Source organism: Xenopus tropicalis, chromosome 2 (genome assembly GCF_000004195.4).
Source record: "Xenopus tropicalis strain Nigerian chromosome 2, UCB_Xtro_10.0, whole genome shotgun sequence".
In the NCBI taxonomy this organism is placed as follows: Eukaryota; Metazoa; Chordata; class Amphibia; order Anura; family Pipidae; genus Xenopus; species Xenopus tropicalis.
This window is the reverse complement of record NC_030678.2, coordinates 28465882-28486732: the sequence shown is the minus strand read 5'-3', so window position 1 is coordinate 28486732 and position 20851 is coordinate 28465882. Positions and strand designations below refer to the sequence as shown.

General features: G+C 39.9%; 2 protein-coding genes across 3 annotated transcripts in view; one reads left to right on the top strand and one right to left on the bottom strand.

The window, feature by feature from the left end:
• Positions 1 to 20851, top strand: part of cmss1 (cms1 ribosomal small subunit homolog) — a 195827-nt gene that overhangs the window by 24163 nt on the left and 150813 nt on the right. The gene's annotated exons all lie outside the window — the stretch shown is intronic.
• The window catches only part of filip1l (filamin A interacting protein 1-like), a 163008-nt gene that overhangs the window by 18682 nt on the left and 123475 nt on the right, over positions 1 to 20851 (bottom strand). Inside the window, exon 1 of one of the 2 annotated variants that reach the window (XM_012958114.3) lies at positions 5938 to 6239. The exons of the other annotated variant lie outside the window; for it this stretch is intronic. The gene's annotated coding sequence lies outside the window, so the exon portion shown is untranslated. Of the gene's footprint in view, positions 1 to 5937; positions 6240 to 20851 lie in introns of those variants that run through there. 2 annotated transcript variants of the gene reach the window in all.

Below are 20851 nucleotides of genomic sequence, written 5' to 3'. Positions count from 1 at the left end.
CTCTGGAGCTGCTGAACAAGAAGTGAAATAACTCATTCAATCCACTCCCTGATCGCTAAGGCAAGTTGGATCAACTCAACCAGATAACAGCTAAAATTTCAAACTGGAGAGTTGCAGAACAAAAAGTGAAAAAAACTAAAAAACCACAAATAAAAAAAGAAGACCAATGGCAAATTTTCTCAAAATATTACTCTCTATATCATACTAAAAATCAGCTTAAAGTTGAACAACCCCTTTAAAATGGTTTAATCTGTTGCTGATACAGTTTTTAAGGCTCTTGTGATCCTTTTTCCAACATACAGCGAGTAATCATGGCTTTGTGGGTTACATGTGGGTAAAGTCAATTTCTTTATGAAAATTGCTTATGTATTTTGGCATAAGGCATATTTTATAATGCAGTTCTTTACTGATGATGAATCCCATAAAACTAGGAAGAAAAAATCTGCTATTAAGTTAGGGATAAACTGAATCCATAATTTATTCTTTAGGCAGAAATCTGAATCCTTAAAAAAAAGATTTGACTGAATCTCAAACCAAATCTAAACCTAATTTGCTATTACATTGCATCAACTGTGAACAAAAAGTTGCCATGTTTATTTGTGCAGAGCTTTTAGCCTTTAAGGCATCGGCTGAATCCAAATCCTGAGAAAATACTGAAATTGGGCCAAATCCAGAACTGAATCCGGATTTATTGCATCCCTAGTATCAGCCCTACAACAGTGGGGCTGTTTGGCAGCACTTAGGGTATTTTGCCTTACACTATGCTATCAATACGGATTTACACATACAACGTATTTATTCCGGGGAGAGCTCAGAGAGTCAGGGCTAGGGAAGCAGATGGGTGCCTATATAATCAATAAAATGTAAAGGAATAAAAAAACCACCCCAGCTACCCCCAGATGATTTCTGGGCAAATCCAATGGCAGAGCTGTGGGGGGTGAGGGTGACGAGCACGATGATGGGCGGAAGTGACGTGGTGTGCAGCCAAACACAGTGCTAATCCCTTCTGTATCTGCTCAACACATGGGGGAAATATTGATTAAAATACCACTAATGCGTATGAAACCTTTTAAAGTACAAGGATAGGCAACGCTGGTTCTGCAACACTCCAGCTGTTGCAGAACTACATATCCCAGGGGATCCTCAGATTAGTAGATCTACAACTTCTATAGACACAAAACTTGTCCAAACTCCAGTTTGATGTATAGATTCGATTAAGGTTTGTTTTCTTTAAGTAGTGCAATGTATATATGTTTTTGTAATTGAATGAGCTGTTTTCAAGCAGCCTGGGGAATCCACCTTCCCTGAACACTTCATGGACATGTCCTGTATAGAAGGCAGTTGAGTACGCGAGGTGTGCCAGGATAAACAGCCTTCCCTGCTGCTAATAAAGAAAACTGCTCATGCTTTTTCAACAGTTCTATGTTTTGTCAGTGTGAAAAATGAACCTTTACTTATAGGAAACCACTTTCCATTTGGCTTCAGCTATAGGTTTCCATTACACAGCGTCCCACTAGTGGGTAGGTACAAGCATAGGCCACAACCTGCTTCCCTAATACACCTGGTTGAAAGGTCATTCATGTCTCCAGGGATGGATACAGTCATATACTGAGCCCCCTGGTTATCAGTTAATTTCCTATAGCTGCCATATGTAGGGGGCAAGTGAGGGCTTTTTATTTTTAATAAAATGAATGAGGGACCCTGTGGCCAGGGGAACCCCTGCTGAGTAAGGCAGACTGTAGGTCTGCACCATCTAATGCCATTCATTTAATGCAAGTTTTTGTAGGATTCAGCATATCATATCTATGATGACATTGTTTTTTTTTTGTTACATCACTTCACAGCTCTAAAGAATTTAGTATGTTTGTAATATTATAAAACATATCTACTTGGCTGATGAATTCGCTGCAGACTAAAAACCATCGCTTATTGGAATTCTAGAAGCACAAATGAGCAAGTTTTCCTTAACAAAAGCCCCTGCCAGACCATCTGAAGTACAGCTGGTATGACTTTAAGGGTTGGTATTAGATGCAAGTGGCTGGCCTCAGTCTTCTTTCTGGTACACATGGTTCTTATAGTAACAAATAGACCCTTTGGTTTTAGGTTTCTCTCTTTAAATCAGGTGAAATGATTATGGTTTCTACTATTTTTTTGTGATATCTTTCCATTTACTGTTTTATTGATTTATTTTTTTAAAGAAATGTGTGCATGGGTGTCATGGGTCTGGAATGGCTTCTTCACCCTCCTCCCCTAAATTCCAGAAGTTTATGTAAAAATGTGCTGTAGTTTATCTGTAAATCCTCAGCTGCTTCTCTCTTTCCTCCTCCACAAAGGGAACATTTCCTCAGTTCTTCACATGTAACTGCCCACAATATGGCTCGGCTTTACCCTGAAATGTTTTATAGGCATGGAATCCCGTATTCAGAAACCTGTTATCCAGAAAGCTCCAAATGACGGGAAGGCCATCGCCCATAGACTCCGTTTTAATTAAATAATTAAAATTTTTCAAAATTATTTCTTTTTTCTTTATAATAATAAACAGTAGCTTGTACTTGATCCCAACAAAGATATAATTAATCCTTATTGGAGGAAAAACAATCCTATTGGGTTTATTTAATTTAAATGCTTTGGAGATCCTTTATCCAGAAAACCCCAGGTCCCGAGCATTCTCAATAACATATCCTTTACCTGTACTGACAACTTTAACTAAAATCACATGTATGGACCTCAGTTTGGTCAGTAAAAAAACTGGTACAGGTATGGGACCTGTTATGCTGAAAGCTCAGAACCTGAAGTTTTATGGGATATAAGGGATCTCTCTGTAACTTTTATCTCTATAACTTCAGTCTGCTAAGAAATCATTTAAATATAATTTAAACCCAATAGGATTTTTTGCCTCCAATACGGATTAAATATATCTTAGTCAGGATTGTGTACAAGCTATTGTTTTATTATTACAGAGAAAAGGAAATCATTTTTAAAAATGTGAATTGTTTTATTAAAATGGAGTCTATGGGAGATGGCCTTCCCATAATTTGAGGTTTCTGGATAAATGATCCCCTACCTATGTTAAGGAAGACGTGGCCCTTGTTGAGGAAGAAATGCAGTGGCCCTATTCTGGTGGGGAAGAACTTTTGTAAATCAGAAATGCCCAACATGTCCCTCCTGCTGCTCTTAAAGTACAACCTTTAGAACCACCCCTTCCCGACAACCTCCAGTCTTATTCATTGTATCAGAAGCAGACAAGGCAATACAGAAATAGCATGTTGGGAATTGCACACATTCACTTGGCCCTGCAATTTGCTTTTAGAATGTTAGCTCTGTAGGGCAGGGGATCAAACAGGCATGGTTGCCCTGATTGCAAGCTCTGTAATGAATGTTTTGTATGTGTGTGTTTGTGTACATATATACATATATACATATACACACATACATGTTCGCTTAATGTTTATTCTAAAGCTATATGCCAATGTCCTTTTACAAATTCCCTATCTCTGCATGGCACCACTGTGTATATGGAAATACTTAGGAATCCTTTTTTGAGGACAGTCATTCCTTGCAGTTTAACCTTTTGGGACCTTTGCTAGACTGCCTGCTGTTACACAAAGCAAAACACATAGACTTGCCTTTAGTGCATCGCTTTAATAGAACAGGACTGAATCGGCAAGAATATTCACCAATGGTTTTATAATAATTATGATAATAAATGATATATTTCAAATTATTTTGTTGACAAATTGCAGGGACACACTGAAATGCATGCTGCAATATAGGAGAGGGTTTTGTAACATTCTCAGGAAAATGTGTTGTAATGGGATCCAAATTCCTTTGAAACCAAATCATTTCTTGTTCTCCAGAACAGGAAAGTGCTAATGGCTTCCTATTGTAAGGCCACGGTAAAACACAGCAGCCAATTAGAGAGAAATAAAGTTACCACTGCCCCATCCAGCTACTTAAATGAGTTGTAAACTTAAATATATACCATTTTGCATATTAAGAGCAAATGTATTTCTAAACCTTTCAACGGTCCAATGAAGTTGTTTGTAAATGTAATTCAATTGAAAGCAGCTTCCTTTGCCTTTCTCTGCACTGCTGGTCCTGACTACCTGCACAATTCAAACAATGTTGGAGTAGTCTGCTCCCCCCAAGCCAAGACTCCAGGTCAGACAATACTTTATATTTGGGTTTATAGCCCCTTTAAAGCACCAGAAAGTACAGAAACTGAAAAATGCAGTGACTGATGAAACATTCTGAAGGATTTATAGAAAGCATTAATTATTTATTTAAGGTAATTGTAATGTGAGAGTGATCTATACTAAGCTGTTAGTATATTTTATATTAGACCTAGTTGACCTTAGAATATATGGGAAACAATGAAATCAAAGGTGTATGAGGACATTGGACCTGACAGCAAACACACTACAATTAAAAATAGTAACAACTAGTATAAATGACCAGATTATCTGCCAAATCAAGACACTTATACAGAATTCAGTTTCAGGGTTTATACAGGTATGGGGTCCGTAATCCGAAACCCGTTATCCAGAAAGCTCTGCATTACGGGAAGATCATCTCCCATAGACTCCATTTTAATCAAATAATCCAAAGTTTTAAAATATATTTCCTTTTTCTCTGTAACAATAAAACAATAGCTTGTATTTGATCCCAATTAAGGGTTTAATCATTGTTTAAATGATTTTTTAGTATACTTAAGGTATGGAGATACAAATTAGAGAAAGATCCCTTATCCAGAATAACCCAGGTCCCAAGCACTTCAGATAACAGGTCCTATCCCTGTTTGACAGGGTATCTGGTATCTTAAGTGCATCATTTTTATTGTGTGTTTTACTGGTCCTTTAAAAACAACATATATTTTAGGCATGAAAACAAACACAGCCTATCACACACTATACTTTCACAAAGGAGCAAAATGAATCCATAACTTTACTTCCCCTTGCTACCAGCCTGAAACCTGCTGCACATACAGACTAACTGGGAGAGCCCAGGGCTGAGCGCTGTGTCTGTGTGACAGCCTATATCCTCCTATATCCTCTATTTTCTTTACAGTCAACATCATTTTGCCTTTCTCCCAAGCAGAGGTTTATTTGCAATATTTTTGTGCTGTAAAATAAGTTAATTCCCAGTTTTTTTTCTTCCATTTTCTATCCTATGCTCCTTGCACCCACAGAACTTTCTTTGTATTCTTGCAAACTTTAATTTGTGCCGAATAAAAGACTCTCTATACTCCAAGCATGTATTTAGCGCTAAGAAAAGATTTTTAAATTACATATTTCTTTCCAGCCGACTTTTTTTTTTTCCGTGCTATGTCAAGTACACAGGAACTTTAGAAAATCTTTATTTCCTATGCATCCACAGTGTACTCGGATATTCTCTCCCTACCGCAGATGCTAAGGTTTTAAACATGTGACTGAAGAATGCTCCTAAATTCCCTTTGGAAATAAGCACGTCCCAAACCTGAACCAGGGTCCTGACTACTGCTCTCAAGGGGGACAGAGAAGGGTCCATTTAATAGGATGGTGCAGCAACAAAACCATCCTGGAATCTACTTTTAAATGGGATGCATCTTAGCAACTGGCATATTATTGGTTTGTCCTGCTCCTTAAAGTGCCAGTCGGCTTTACTGGACTTTGTCCAGAGTTTTGTTACAATATTGTTAGTGACTGCTTTTAAAAATCACTTTAAATTAAAAAAGTGTCCAACTTATGTGAACTACAATTCTCAGAATGCTTCAGGTGTTGGGAATTGTAGTTCTTACCCATTGGACACTTGCAAGTTTTATTTCTGCTAGTAAAAAAAAAAAAAAATTCAGTAGCCTGCAGGAAAAAAATAAATAAATCGAAAGGAGAGGAAAGAAAGAGTTTTTATATGTTTTCCTAAGCTGTGACTCCTGCATTCCCTCCTTGCCCAGGCACTTACCTTGGGGGGAGCAGCCTGTGATCTCCCGTGCAGCAGCGGCTGTGCCATTGAGGGACTGTATTGTAGGAGAGGCTGAGTTCTCCCAGGCATGAGAGATGTGAGCATTCCAGCAGAAAGAGCTAACAATGAATGATAGCCTCATTGCTTGTCCCAAGCCTAGCAAGCATTACGTCATTGCACTGCCATATAAGGAGCCCTGTTGCACAGACACGCTTGTGTCTGACTGCTCCACTTTAATGATAGCCAGGGCTTCGGTGCGTTTATTAATGCATTCTGGCTCCAGCTGAAGTTCAACCCTGTGAAATATTTCATTTGTCTACACCATTCTGGGCAGCAGCAGAAGAAGAATGCACGGAAGGCTTAAGTTACACCAAGCCCCCCCCCCTCGCTTGTTATTGATAAAAAAAATCCATTGAGAATTAGCAACTTTCCAAATTTCTATAATTTGGCACAATGGGGATAACAATGCGTGCAAAACTGTTAAAAATAAAGTTAAACTCAAAATTTAATGTTTTTTTTTTAAATTTCCCCTCCGTGTGCTGGGAAGGAGTTTTTTTTTAGTTTTGTTTCGTGCAGCAAAAGAATTATGTTCTGCTTCTCACATGGACACGAGCTGAAAAGCTGTGACTTTCTTTTTCGACAGAGGGGGGGTCTCTCCAGGGGATTCTGTTTCCTGATGATGTAACTACCAAACAATCTTTCAAGTGATGATGTGAAGGCCAGATGAGTCTCATTTCGTTTTGTTCAGCACAAAAAAAGTCACTTTTTTTTCCCCTTCTTTGCCTAAAAGCGCAAACATTGCAAAATGTTCCACCTCGATGCAAAAAAGAGATTTGCTTTCAGACATCCTTTGGATGGATGGTTTATTCCTCATTGTTTTTTCTGGTTTATGGGCCATACCAAATACTAAAAGCTGCAGAGAGCTGCTTTTAAGTGCATTCTTTTTTCTTTTTTTGGGGGGGGGGGGGGGGGGCGGGGGTCCTGAAGATTTTTATAGGTAGGTGTTTGCTAGGTGTTAGCTCATAACACATGCTGTGTAACTTGCCACCTCTGTATAGAAATGATGGTTGTACTTTATAGTCTGCTAGCTCCAAGAATATTAAGCATATTCATTTATGGTACCCAGCCCCACAGTATGGTACTCCATATCTTAGGGCAGGGACCTCCAACCTTTTTTTACTCATGAGCCATGCTCAGATATAAAAAGTGGCTGGTAAGCCACACAAACATGAAAATCATTCTCTGGGGATGCCAAATTAGGACTGTGATTGCTTGGAGTAAAACTATGTCTTTGTGCTTCAAACCTTGTCTCCAAACCAGCAATTGAAAAAACGGCAACTGCTTTAGGGCTGTGGCACACGAGGAGACTAGTCTCCCCGAAATGCCATCCCACCATGCGTATGCCATCCCACCAGCGATTTACATTTTCGCCGGTGGGATGGCATTTTGGGGAGATTAGACGCCCGCGACAAGGGAGAATTGTCATGGGCGACTTATCTCCCTGTGTACCCTTAAAACCACTGGGAGCAACATCAAAGGGGTTGGTGAGCAACATTTTGTTTGTGAGCCACTGGTTGGGGATCACTGACTAGTTAGGGCAGGGGTCGGGAACCTTTTTGGCTGAGAGAGCCATAAACACCACATATTTTAAAATGTAATTCCATGAGAGCCATACAATATGTTTGGCCGCAGATGCTGCGGGACAAGGTAGGGTGGGTCCCAAGGATGCAGAGGAGGGCATTGCCTGCGCTTGGCAGATAGAAGACGCGTTTTAAGGCTTAGAACACATCTTCTATCCGCCAAGCGCAGGGGCAAGGTAGGGTGGGTACCAAGGATGCCGAATGCGGATGCAAGGCAGAGGAGGGCATGGCCTGCGCTCGGCAGATAGAAAACGTGTTCTAAGGTTTAGAACACGTCTTCTATCCGCCGAGCGCAGGCCACGCCTCCCGTTATTTTTTTTATTAAAGATTTGGCAGTGAGCCAGATGTAGCCATCAAAAGAGCCACACCTGGCTCCCGAGCCATAGGTTCCCTACCCCTGAGTTAGGGTGTTCTCAAGCGTTTACAGTTAGGGGCTTTCACAGAGGTTTAAAGTATAGACTTTATAGCTTTTGCCAGAGGATTCTACTCCGTGTTGGACTGGGGTGTCCTTGGCCCACTGGTACTGCAACTACCTGCAACATCATGTTGCTTTTCACGCTAGTAAAGAAAGCACCAATCCGGCCTGATTCACCGTAAGTATCTGAGTTTGCAAGAGATTGGCTTTTTCTTCAGCCATTGTATTTCAACTGGGAGCAAAATGTGTGGCATAGGTACAGTATGTATGTATGTGTATCTTTATAGGGTCACTAGGATACACAACGCCACATACACACACATGAAAGACAAACATTAAAATACATAATTAATATGTAACTATGAATATGAAGGAAAGGAAGTCTGCCCTGACAATCTAAGTGGATGGACAGGAGTGTAGAGAGCCAGGAATGATACTGTGTTTATCTGCACTTATGACTAAAGCCATTTGTATTCCAAACAGTTTAGCTGCTATGCAAATATAACCGCTACAGGCATATTGAAAGCCTGTAATCTGACTAGAAATATCAGTAAATCATATTCTGTATTAGCTCTTCATACATAGGGCATTTTGATTGCTGGGGTCCTGTTGGTAGAAACACCCATCAAGCACTTACCCAGTAACACGCCTGGGCTGGTAGGTGGGTCATGCTTGGAAGCGTTGCCTTAAAGTGAATGGCAAACAGCTGTTGGTGGGTAAAGGGGTTATGATGGCCTCCGTGCCGAACAAAATACTCATACACCATAACCCTTACACCTGTAAAATATTCTGTATGACTGACTTAATATACCCTCTGTAGTGCAGGGGTTTGCAACATGTGCTCCTCCAGCTACTGCACAAACATGTCCTCCGACAATAAACTCCGAAACTGGCAGTTGCAGGAGAGCCATAGGTTGCAGAGCACTGTTACACTGGGTGCTGTGGGAAAGCTTACATCATTTTTCATTTCTGTTTAGTGGATTTCTACTCTGCAGGAAGATAAACATTACTTCAGCAATCATATCATGCTAGCTTTACGTACTTCCCCCCCCACCACCACACACCCTTCTGGAATGCATTGTGTAGCATGGAAAACAAACCTTCTGTTAATATTTAACATTTGTGTATGGCTTTCTGAGCAGATCAGCCGACCTGTTTATGGTACTGTGCAATTGAAGGCAAGGCAGGGTCCCTGCACTCTCTCAGGGATTTTTAAATTGTGTTGAAAGCTAAAGTCGAAACCCATGCACGTGCGTTTATTTCTCCTTTAGATGAAAAAAAATTCTGCCGTATACCTGCTGTTCAGGTGGTGGAAATGGTAGTGGCACTGACAGATGTGATTGTGTGCCACCATATCTTGCTGTGTGCGTGCAAGGGTGCTAGTGCCTATTCCCTGAGTGGTGACATGATTCGCTGTATGGGAAGGGGTGGGTGATAGGTGCCCTTTAAAGGGGACCTGTCACCCTAAGACATAATTTCAAATCTTTTTTCATCATGTTGGTTAAGCAAAATAAACTTTACTTATGCTATATAACACAGCAAGCAGGAAGGTGCCATTTTGTGGACACTGTTATCAAGGAAGGTTTTGTGTCAACCAAAAATATTGTGTATGTGTCAAAATGGGGACCTGATGCCCATGCACTAAACACACTCTATACCTTAGGGGCAGGCAATATATGTTTGACAACTGAAATTTATTAATACATTTATAACAGATGTGGATGTTTTATTAATAAAATGATTTCACTTTAATGTTTTATTTTAAAATAATCATTTTTCATTTTATAAGTAGAAAATTAATTTTGAAATGAACCCTTACTGAGCAAAAATTGTGTCCAGCAAGATAGGGTATTTAATATGAAGTTATTGTGCATTTAATTCCATGATCTAGACAGTATTCATTTTTATATGAGGTTTATGTTGCCTGCTGGGGCTGAGAACTTCTCCATAGACTCTATTACAGCTGCACACCAAGGGGTCATAGTGTAATCCTAAATATCTATGGATATTGCCTCACAGTAAGCACTATCCTCATACTTAACTGTCTGTTTAACCACAAAAAAGGCATGTTACATAGCATGTTACATAGTAGTTAACAGATAAGCTCATCTACAAAGCTTATCTGTTATCTGCTATGTAACCTTTGCCTTTTTTCAATCTTGAATGGCTGCCCCCGTGGCTACACAGCAGCTTGTTTATATAAACTATAGTAGTGTTTCTGTAGCAAACACAGAACCTTTACCAGTGCAGGGCAATAGTACATTTCGTATCAATTGCTTTGATAAACTTTAATTTGTGGTGTTACTGTTCCTTTAAAGTAAACACTGCAGCTTTAAATATGCATTTTATGAGAAATGTGAGCCTTTTCGGAGTAAAATAAAATATGTAGGATTCTAAATTAAAAGTTACATCTGAATAACTTGCATAACTTGGAACAGGGGCCTATTACTATGGGGGTATCGGAGTATAAGAGGAGAGCTAGGTTGGGACGCCTGTCTGTCCTACATAGGGCAGAAGCAATAGTCTGAATAAAGTCTCTGGGCTCATTTGCCATAGCCTGAGCTTTTTGATACAGAACTCAAAGCATTGTAAAGCCTGTAAAAGACCAAATACAATAATATAATATAATAAACTGCTATCCCTTTGAGTGTTACTAGCCAGTGCACATGCTTTTTTCTCAGTCTGATGATATGGGGAAAATGTTGACAAAATCCCTTCTGTAGCTCTTGGGTAAGACCACAAAGTTGACCAGTTAGCACACTGTACAGGGCAGGCACCCACCTACTTAACAGTCATGCGTGTCAATGTTTAGGGGCTAATGTATCTCCCCTTTAAAGTCAACCTGAGTCTCTGTGGCTTCTATGAAATTATAGTTCCCAGCATCCTCTGTCCTGAGCTATGGTATAGTAGTATGGTAACATCTGGCTAAGACCACAGACAAACTAACGTCATTTAAAGGAAAAACCAAAATAGAACTTGTGCTTAACTGGAAGACTTAGTCATAGATGTGTACTAATTCCACAGATGTTACTGTTGAAAATTGACATATTCACATATTTTAAAGGGCCACATATTGTCCGAAACAAGTATTTGCCATTGCTTTATGCTGTGCCTGGGACACCATGCATGTTGTATTGTAGGAGCCAATCCTCATGTTTTTGGGCCAGCTAAGTGGACCTGACAAGAAACTGCAGTATATCTTTACTTGTGTAAGTGAAGGACTGTGACTGGCTGATCACACCCAACTGTGCTACTAGGGAATCAATGTTAGTACACACCCATGCAATCATTAGGCTAAGAAAACAAAACAAACTCAGCAGAGGGATATCAGAAACATTATGAGTGGCCAAATCAAAAATCTAGTACATTCTTAAAAAGAAGGAATGCACTGGTGAGCTCACCAACACTAAATGCCTTTGATGACAACAGAAGACAACTATTCTGGAGAAAAAACTCTTCACAACTTCTAGTCAATTCAATAGCATTCTCCAGAAGGTAGGTATATCATTACCGAAGTCTACAGTCCAGACAAGACTAGAAAGAAAATGCAAAAGATTTACAAAAGGTGCAACTGCAAAGCCGGTCCAATTTAAACTGATGAAGCTAAGAAATTAGCTTGTTCCAAAATGATGGGAAGAGAAGAATATAAAGAGGGGGAGAAGGAATGGCTCATGATCCAAAGCATACCACATCATCTATGAAACATGGCGTTGGCAATGTTATTACATGGGCATGTATGGCTTCATTTTCCCTCTGGCATAATCAGTGACATTTACATCTGTAAACAGCACATGTGCACTGTAACATTTATGCAATGAAGAATGCAGGCTTACAAAGGCAGAGCTTACATTGATAAAACGTTCTACTTGGATTGAGCCCTGTGATGGTTAAGCTGAGCTCAGGAGAGGAGGTTGGGAGAAAGACCATGTTTCTCCAGCACAGTACACAGCTAGAGCAGAGTTTGTATGGAAACCAGCAGTGCCATCTCTTCACTGGCTGCTGGGCTGGAGGGTGTGATTAAAGGGATGCTGCAGCCTTACTACTAACCCTTTAACAACCAGACTGGCAGGTATTTAAAGATTTCAAAGATGTGATGCAGCCTCCAGTTTTCAGGGAAATGGTCATTTTCAGAAAGTAGTTTTACTAACGTAAATGGTTACGTGCATTAAATTGTGTGTTAAATTGTGTGCTAATATAGCAAGCGGTGAAATATATTGCGCGTAGCGGGAATTAATACATGCGTGGAAAATAACGCAAGAAAAACGCTCATCGCGACTTAAGGCAAAGAATATTGCGTCTAAATTTTGACGCCTGTCCTTTTAGTGAATCGTGCGTAAAGGCTAAAAAATAAGAAGCGATAAAATTTTTAAAGCACTTTAGTGAATCAACCCCATTATGTGAATAAAATTCTCATTTTTACTTCAACGTTGATCCAAAAATTGGAAAAAGGGCCAAAACGTTGATCGTGGTCCACCAGTCGATCCCCCATGGACTTCTGGTGGGCCGCGGCTAAGCCTGCAAATGCAGAAGTGCGGCGCTTTTATGGGGTATGCGTACGTATATAGGGAGGGGCCGGGCGAAAAGGTCTGGGCCGTATTGTCATCCTCTTAAAGGTGTTGTTCATCTTTTTTTTTTTTTTTTGAAAGGTGTATTTTATTAACTTTTCATACAAACAAAACACAAAATATCACATTTAACAATGTAATGAGGAAGACGCATTAGTCTTTCTTTTCCAGGTCTACCTTAAGGATTTGTTACCAATACTGAGTGGGTAGGTATGACATTACAGAGTGTGTAGCTGGCAGTAATTCCCGCATCTTGGATCCATCACCCTACTGAACTTGTGTATTCAGGGTGTGGGAGAACAGGTTGGGAGGACGTTGGGGGGCTTATTAAGTAACTGGGAGCAGGATCGTTCAGTTACCCTCTAGATCACACCAAGGGCCCCAGACTTTGTCAAATTTGTCAGGTGTGCCCCTAATTTCGTACGTGAGTTTATACAGAGGGGCAACCACATTCACTAAATTCTTCCAGGCTGTAATGGTGGGCAGGGTAGGGCCCATCCAATGCATAGCGACTGTTTTTTTTGCATAGAACAATAATATTCTGTAGCGTATCCGGGAGCTGTTTTGGGCAATTATGTTGTCTAGGACTCCTAGCAAGCAGGTTTCAGGTGCAGTCACATTGGGGAAGGCTAGGTTGTTTGATAGGTATTTAGTGACTGCTGACCAGAACTTAGCGATGTGGGGGCATGACCAGATCATATGAAAGAAGTTAGCAGGGCTTGCTGCACATCTCGGGCACTGATCTGTTGGGGTACGGCCCATCTGGCGCAGCCTTAATGGTGTGATATAGAGGTGATGAAAGGTTTTATACTGTATTAATCTGTCTTTAGTAGATATGAGACAGTTATACATAGAGTCTGTTGCCTCTTCCCAGTCATCTTGGGTGAGTGCTGGTATTTGGGAGGTCCACCATATTTGTGCGGAATTAAAGGGTTTGGGGCCTACTGAAAGTAAGTTTTGGTATAGATTTGAGGTGAGCTTTGCTGAGTTGTTAGAATGAAGGATTACCTCCGCTGTTAATGAAGTGAGCTGTGGGGTGAGAGTGTCAAATTGGTCCCTGAACGCAGTTGCAGCTATTTGTAAAAGGGGAGAGCAGGTTGTTGAGCTTTCTCTCGGATCTGTGCGTATGTTGGGAAGGTTGAGTGTTCTGTTAGATCTCCCAGGTATTTGATAATGTGGCGAGGCCAATATATGTAGTTGTGTAGTGACCTAAGTTGTGGTAAGTATTGGTTACCCCAGAGAGGCAGCCTAGACGTAAGTAAGGGTGGCGGGTGTTTGAGTAGAGTGAGTGCGATGGTCCAAGCTTTATGCGGGATAGTTAAGGTTGTTGGTAGTGGGCCTGTGTCTTTAAGGTGTCGATATGGAAAGTTACTCAGTCCTTCCCGTGAGCCTAGTATTGTTGCCTGAAGCTGCATATTTGGATTATAAGGGTCATAAATAAAACACCAGTGTAGGTAGTGTATCTGCGAGGCTAGGTAGTAATGGTAAAAGTGAGGGAGGGCTAAGCCTCCTTCAGTTAGGGGAGCGCAGTTTCGTCCAGGCCGTTGTTCATCTTTAAAATAACTTTTAGTATGATATAGAGAATTCTATTTTGAGACATTATGCAATTGGTCTTCATTTTTTTTATTTATGGTTTTTGAGTTATTTACCTTTGCATGTTTGCTAGGGTAATTTGGACCGTAGCAACCAGATTGCTGAAATTGCAGTGATTTGAATGAGAGCCTGGAATATGAATAGGAGGGGGGCCTGAATAGAAGGATAAGTAATAGAAAGTAGCAATAACAACATATTTGTAGCTTTACAAAGCATTTGTTTTTTACATAAATTGCAACATATTTCACACTTGCACAAGCATTTATGGAGTAATCTGCCCAGCAATGTTTAGGGGGGGACACAGCTATTTGTAGCTTTTTTTACTTAAGAAATGGGCATGCACGGGTATGCATGAATTCTCCAGCTTTGTGTTTCATAATACCAGCTTTATTTTTGCCTCAATGCTTCCAGCTGAAATAATGACCATGGGTACAAGAGCATCATTAGCTTAATTCATTACAGGTTTGCTCATCTGTTTCAGCTGCTATAAAGCTGCTTTCTAAGACCCGAGAAATGTGTTGGGTTGGGTTCAAATGAGTTTGTAAAAAATGTGTTAACAGAATTGGATGATGAAGTATTACATCTACCTACCAGGTTCTGCCACCTTACGTTAAAGTGATGTGAAAATTGTTCTAGTTCAACAGATTATTAGATATTTGTGAGATTAAAGAAATCCACACAGGGCATTATATGTTGAAATACACAAAAGGTCAGTTTAATGTCCCTTTTAAAGGGGAACTGTCACCTTGACATAAAAAGTAGTATAATAAAAGTCCTTGAACATGAAACCTGTTATAAAGGCATTTAAAAATCTCAGCCATCAATCATGTACTGCCTGTCCTGCCTCAGGCGTCGAGGTGGAGCAGGCAATTACTTTCACTTTCCATTCTGCACTACTATATGTCACTGCACTCCTCACATTCCCCCTCCCTCCTTATAGTCTGATTGTGTAGCATATGTATGGGCATGGACATTAGGTTTTGAGATGATGCAAAGCTTGCCTTACTAACAGTGTTCACAAAATGGCAGCTGCCTGTATGTTCTAATTGTGGCTTCCATGAGAAAGAAGGAAACAAGGTTTATATAATTTACATAGTATACCCTTTAAGGATAGTTTACATTTTTCTATTAGGGAGCGATGGTGGATGATTTTGAAACACAATAGACAGAACACCCATTATGTGCTGTTGTCCTAACAGGAAGCAATTTATGTTGATTTCTGTGGAAGCCCAAGGATCTGGAGCTGGGCTCAGACTGTGGAGGCAAAAACAAAATTTGGGACTTGGGCTTAGCCAAGTAACTATTACCCCTGCAGTGTGAGCATCTCGTCTTGTCTATCTGCCTGCAGGATCACTAAGGTCATATATGGCATAGTGTCATGGCAGGAAAAAAACCCAACTTCTATGAACATAGCTTCCATTTCTTGGCCTATGGGTTGATCTGGACAGCTAAATTACATTACCTGCGACATGTTGTGGAGAGGGGATTGAATGAAGGGGCAATCAGAATTAAGGTGGATTATAACCAGGTGGAGATGGAGTAGAGAGTACTCCTTTCATACCCAGAGAAGCTGTCAGTTGAGTTAGGAGACCCATTATTTGCCAAGCAATTCCACAGTCTGTTGGACAAACTCAGAAAATTACCGGATCTAAAAAAACGGAATTGGAACGTTTTTATGTCTGATGAATGGAAAGATTCCTAAAAGCTAACTTGATGATCATCTTTCAGTAAGGCTCATGATTAGTATTCATTCTTCACAATGTTATTTATGCTGTTCACTAAGCAACACAGTTGATTCAGAACATAAAACACAGAATAAAGTATTATCCTGATGTTGCGTTTAAACTGACTCCTAATAAATTCTCAATGGTGGAAGGTGAGGATTTAGAGACGATCAGAAATAACTTCTCAGCCTGAGTTTGTCTTATAGACATTATGCCCTATTCAAATAGAATTCACCGTGGAACAATCTTCATTTCTAGAAATAACATTTAAAACAAAAAAATTAGCCACAAGTGCAGAAAAGACAAGACAAACAGAGTCACAAAGCCTCCCTGTGTTACTAAACAGAACTGTGTCTCTATAGCAACTAATGTTAGCTTTGCTGGGTTGTTGCAGTTCAAAAAACACCAGTGTACAGGAATTTTAGTGCAGAAAGGGAAGTTCAGCATATATATGATTAGACAAGTAGTTGCATATTTGAAACAGTGGAGCTAATATAAAGAATAATGTAAACCCCCTTCACCATTTTCATTAATAAGGATATTATACCCCCCTAGAAAAATTAAAAAAATAAGTCCCAGGTTTACATGTATGAACATGGACATACTCTTAAACCAGTGAATACAGGGTCTTTCTTGTTGGCATGCTGCTTCAGAATTGCTGTGGGTGCTTTGTTGCGGAATTAAAACAGATTTAAAGAATTAACAGACCATTAAAAAAGTTGAAGCACCAAGTAGAATTCTTATGTATTGGTGCCTAAGAGGGTTTTCCTAAATGTCATCTGCTAGTAGCATCATTTAATGCAGCCACTCTCTGTGTCCAATTTAGCCCTGAAATTCTTGTGCAGTCACTGATATCTATGGGGGAACATATTGGACCTAATAGCCCCACCTCTCCATGAAGGCATATTAATGTCCTTGTCTACAGGATTATGTGCCCACCCTACTGAATTGGGTGGAAAAGCATGGGATATAAGGGAGAGGATACAATTTGGTGGTAGAAGAAGCATGCACTAAAGGCAAGATGGAATAGGAGAATACAGTGTCCATACATTATCTAGAATTTCCTTGTGAATATTTCTTTCTAAATAACCAGCAATGAAAAATATTACGCCAAGATTAATTGGTGGGTATGGTTTAGTTCTATATTTGAAAGAAGAATGATATTGATTTGGCAATACTGACCCTTTAAAGTCAGTAGTTTCCAAACTTGGGTTTCCCCATTGGAATATCCACCTTAATTTTAAAATTTTGTAGATAAGTGCTTAATTACTTCCTTTAATATCCCTGGGAATTATGGGAGAGTAACCGAATGCCCATGTTTTCAGATACCTTTTGATTGTGTGTAGAAAAGCTACCAAACCAAAACTTGGACTGCAAAAGGGGGACTTGCAGTTTGAAGACCTCTGTTGTATGTTTTAAAAGCTATTTACTTTTGCACTGTGACTAATCTCCCCGAAAATGCCATCCCACCGGCGAGAATGTAAATCGCTGGTGGGATGGCATACGCGTTATGGCGATATGCCATCCCACCGGTGATTTACATTCTCACCGCTGGGATGGCATATCGGGGAGATTAGTCGCCCACGACAAGGGAGATTTATCACGCAGCGACTAATCTTCCCATCTGCCACAGCCCTTTATTGTTCTAACAAAAGATCTTTCTACCTACACAGTCCACATGTTATCATTCTTCTCACATGTTGACGCATCTGATGTTTTATTGTCTGGGTTGGAAGAAACCATAGAAGTTTGCTAGGTGAGCAACAAATGAAAAAATATCCATTTTCCGTGACCATTCCAGTTGAGCCCTATGTTGCTGGCTATTTTTTGCTCTACCGTGACAAAAGAAAAAAAACATGCACAGAACAAAAATGACAATATTGTTACAAGTAACATGATATAGGTAAACCTGCTGATGATTTTAGCTGAGCCTTTGTTCTCTAATAATTTGCAAAGTGCCTATGGAGTGAAATTGAGTGCAACTTGCACAAGTCTTGTTCCAAGCTGAATTCTGTACACAAAGCAGAGCACTTCCAGTGCCCACAGAGGATCCTAATCCTCTAATAGCAATGTACTTTAATCTACTACATTTCAGCTCTGCACTGAAAACTGGATTTATTATGTTAAACCGAAAATGTATTTTTGTCTGTTTTGTTCCATTACAAATAGGGGTGACGTATTCATGTTCTGGAGTTTTAACTTTCTGCTTTGCTTTTTCCATAGCCTATCTCCCCCTCCAGTTAAATGTAAGTTACTTAAAATAGACAGAATGTCCACTTTGCCTCTGATATCAGATCCCCCTTTGTAACTGTATTCCTTAAAAGGGTCTGCCACCACAATATATATATTTTTTTACAGCAATAAAATGTTAAAAACCAGACGTCCTTTATGTTTCGACAGTTGTTAAACAACGCAACGCTTCAGCACTCAACTGTTTTCCAACAGAGGACAGGCATGATTTGCCAAACCTCAGCACCATTTCTCACATCCTACATTTTTTTCTTTTATGGATTTCCTTTACTGGTTCAGTGAGGGTCTTTGAAATGTACATGTTATTTTTGATTTTAATATACCATGCTTGAAACCAGCCCAGTTATCCTCCTTGATTTTTACTGACCCATGCCTACACGTCGGTACTGTATTGCTTCCCCTCCACCAGGGATTCTGTGGGTTCCTAAACTGTTATATAGGTCTCCATGATGCCCTTCTTCCATGTAACAACATCATTATTAAAACAAATCCTAAAACTATATGTAGCTTACAAAGGTGATTTTGTGACTTTTGCCTTGGAAAAAAAAGTCACTAAGACAAAGATTAATAAGATGCAGAGAGTAAGGTAAGAGATAAGGGATAAGGAACTCAAATATTTTTGGTGACTGGTAGTCAACACACATTTATGTTTGTGGTCAAAGGCATCCACTGTACTTTGTGAATAGGGAAGTAATCTTATGTTTTCTTCTTGTTTTACATGTTGTCATATTATTTGCTTGGAAATAGTTTGGAATTCCCCGAAAAAGTTACTGAACAGCTGTAACTTCCCCAGTCTATGGTGTGTGCTTATCAAAACAGTCCTTACCCACAATCTATTTCTTCAAACTAGTTAGTGGTTATAGAGCAGGGGTCCCCAACATGCATAAAAAAAGGTTCTTAGGGTACCAAATAAGGCTGTTATTTGGTAGCCCCTATGTGGACCAACGGCTTACAGAAAGTTCTGTTTGGCAGTACACCTTGTTGTTTTATGCCTCCAAGCCAAGAATTTAAAAAAAAAACACCTGCCTTGACACCACTGAGAGTAACATCCAAGGGGTTGGTGAGCAACATGCTGCTCAAGAGCTACTAGTTGGGGGATCATTGTTATAGAGTCTCGTGATGGCCTGTCAAGGTGCTGGTTTGGGCAGGTCACAGACCAAACATCTAGTAAGGTACCTTCTTCTCAACGGCCATATCCCACGCCTCTGGTAATGTAAATGCTCATATATGCCTATCTCTCACGTCATTAGGGCTGGTGAAAATCGCTTGAAATTTTTGGCCACATAGGGGTGGGTTAAGGTTGGATCCAGGTTGGAAAATCCCCATTAATGCTATTCTAGTTGAGTCCTTGCGTTTTTGCCTACTTCATAGTTTTATATCTAAAGGCACATTTTGGATTTCCATGAAAAGGAGGCGTTTGTTTTCATAAATAATCCAGAATATGTTAACATATTAAAACATATATATTACAGGTTTTATGTCAGCCAAGTTGTTCTCCTGAAGGCCTCGCTGTGATCTTTCACACTGAAAGACCCTTCTTTGTCTTCAGCAAATGGATTGCTGAAATAGTATCAACTGTTTCTAGTGAGGGGACCACCTGGTCACATAAATGCCAGCTTCACTTTCCATGAAGTTCACGGTACTTGGTTATTTTGGCAATTGTTGCACTGAAAATATGACCTAATTTATGGTTAAAAAAAAAGTGCACTTTTTTCAGAACATATTAGTGTTGCTACATGAAGTGACGTGTTCTCAACTGGGACCACAGGTGTATGACTTCATATATTCAGCTCTTTAATGGTGAAGGGAAAGAAAGGGTTTAGACAGTTGATTTAACGCTGCATTTTGCCCGTTTAAGCTGAATGAAACAAAGTGCATAACATTTAGGTTACAAATATTTTCTGCCCTTTGGTTTTTGAGGTAGAAGGGATTGTATAGCACTGGTATTGGCGCAAGTGTTAAAGTGCTCTTTGCGCTCCATTCTGCAAGTGCAAATGAGCTGTTACCTACAGGCTACATGGAAATCTCTTGCCCCTGACAGAAACCTGTGCAGACACAATATACAGGTGTGGGATCTGTTAACTAGAACCCCATTATCCAAAAAGCACTTGATTAAATGAAAGCCATTTTCCGTATAAAACAATCCTATTGGGTTTTCAATGTATTTATGATTTTTGATTTTTAGTAATAAGAATGGTTACAGGAAGACCCCGTATGTGGAAAACCTCAGTTCCTAAACATTGCAGATAACAGATCCTATGCCTATGTTGGAATCGACCTCCCAAAGCTGTGAAGCGGAACAACTGTGCTACTGTGCCCCTTGCATGTTGCTTTTGCCGATAGATATTACATTACATTTTGTGCCTTGCTGTTATATAGTATCTACTATCCAGAACGCTTGGGACTTTCCAGATAATGAGATCTTATGTAATTTGAATCTCCATATCTTAAAGGAGAAGAAACCCCCCCCCCCCCCCCAGTTATTGTAAAAATGATGAAAACAGCAGCACATGGTTATTTTGAAAAGTGATGACTTTATTTTAGTGCCAAAGGCAACGTTTCAGGCTTCAATTCAGCCCTTTATCAAGCCCCCCAGTTTTTGTATTTACTTACACAGATCACTTTGTGGTACTCACTGGGGAAATACCCCGGGCCAGGGCAGCTTTCTGCTAAAAGGAGCATCGGCCTGGGGTTTAGTAAGCACCACAGAGTGATCCTCTTCTTCCA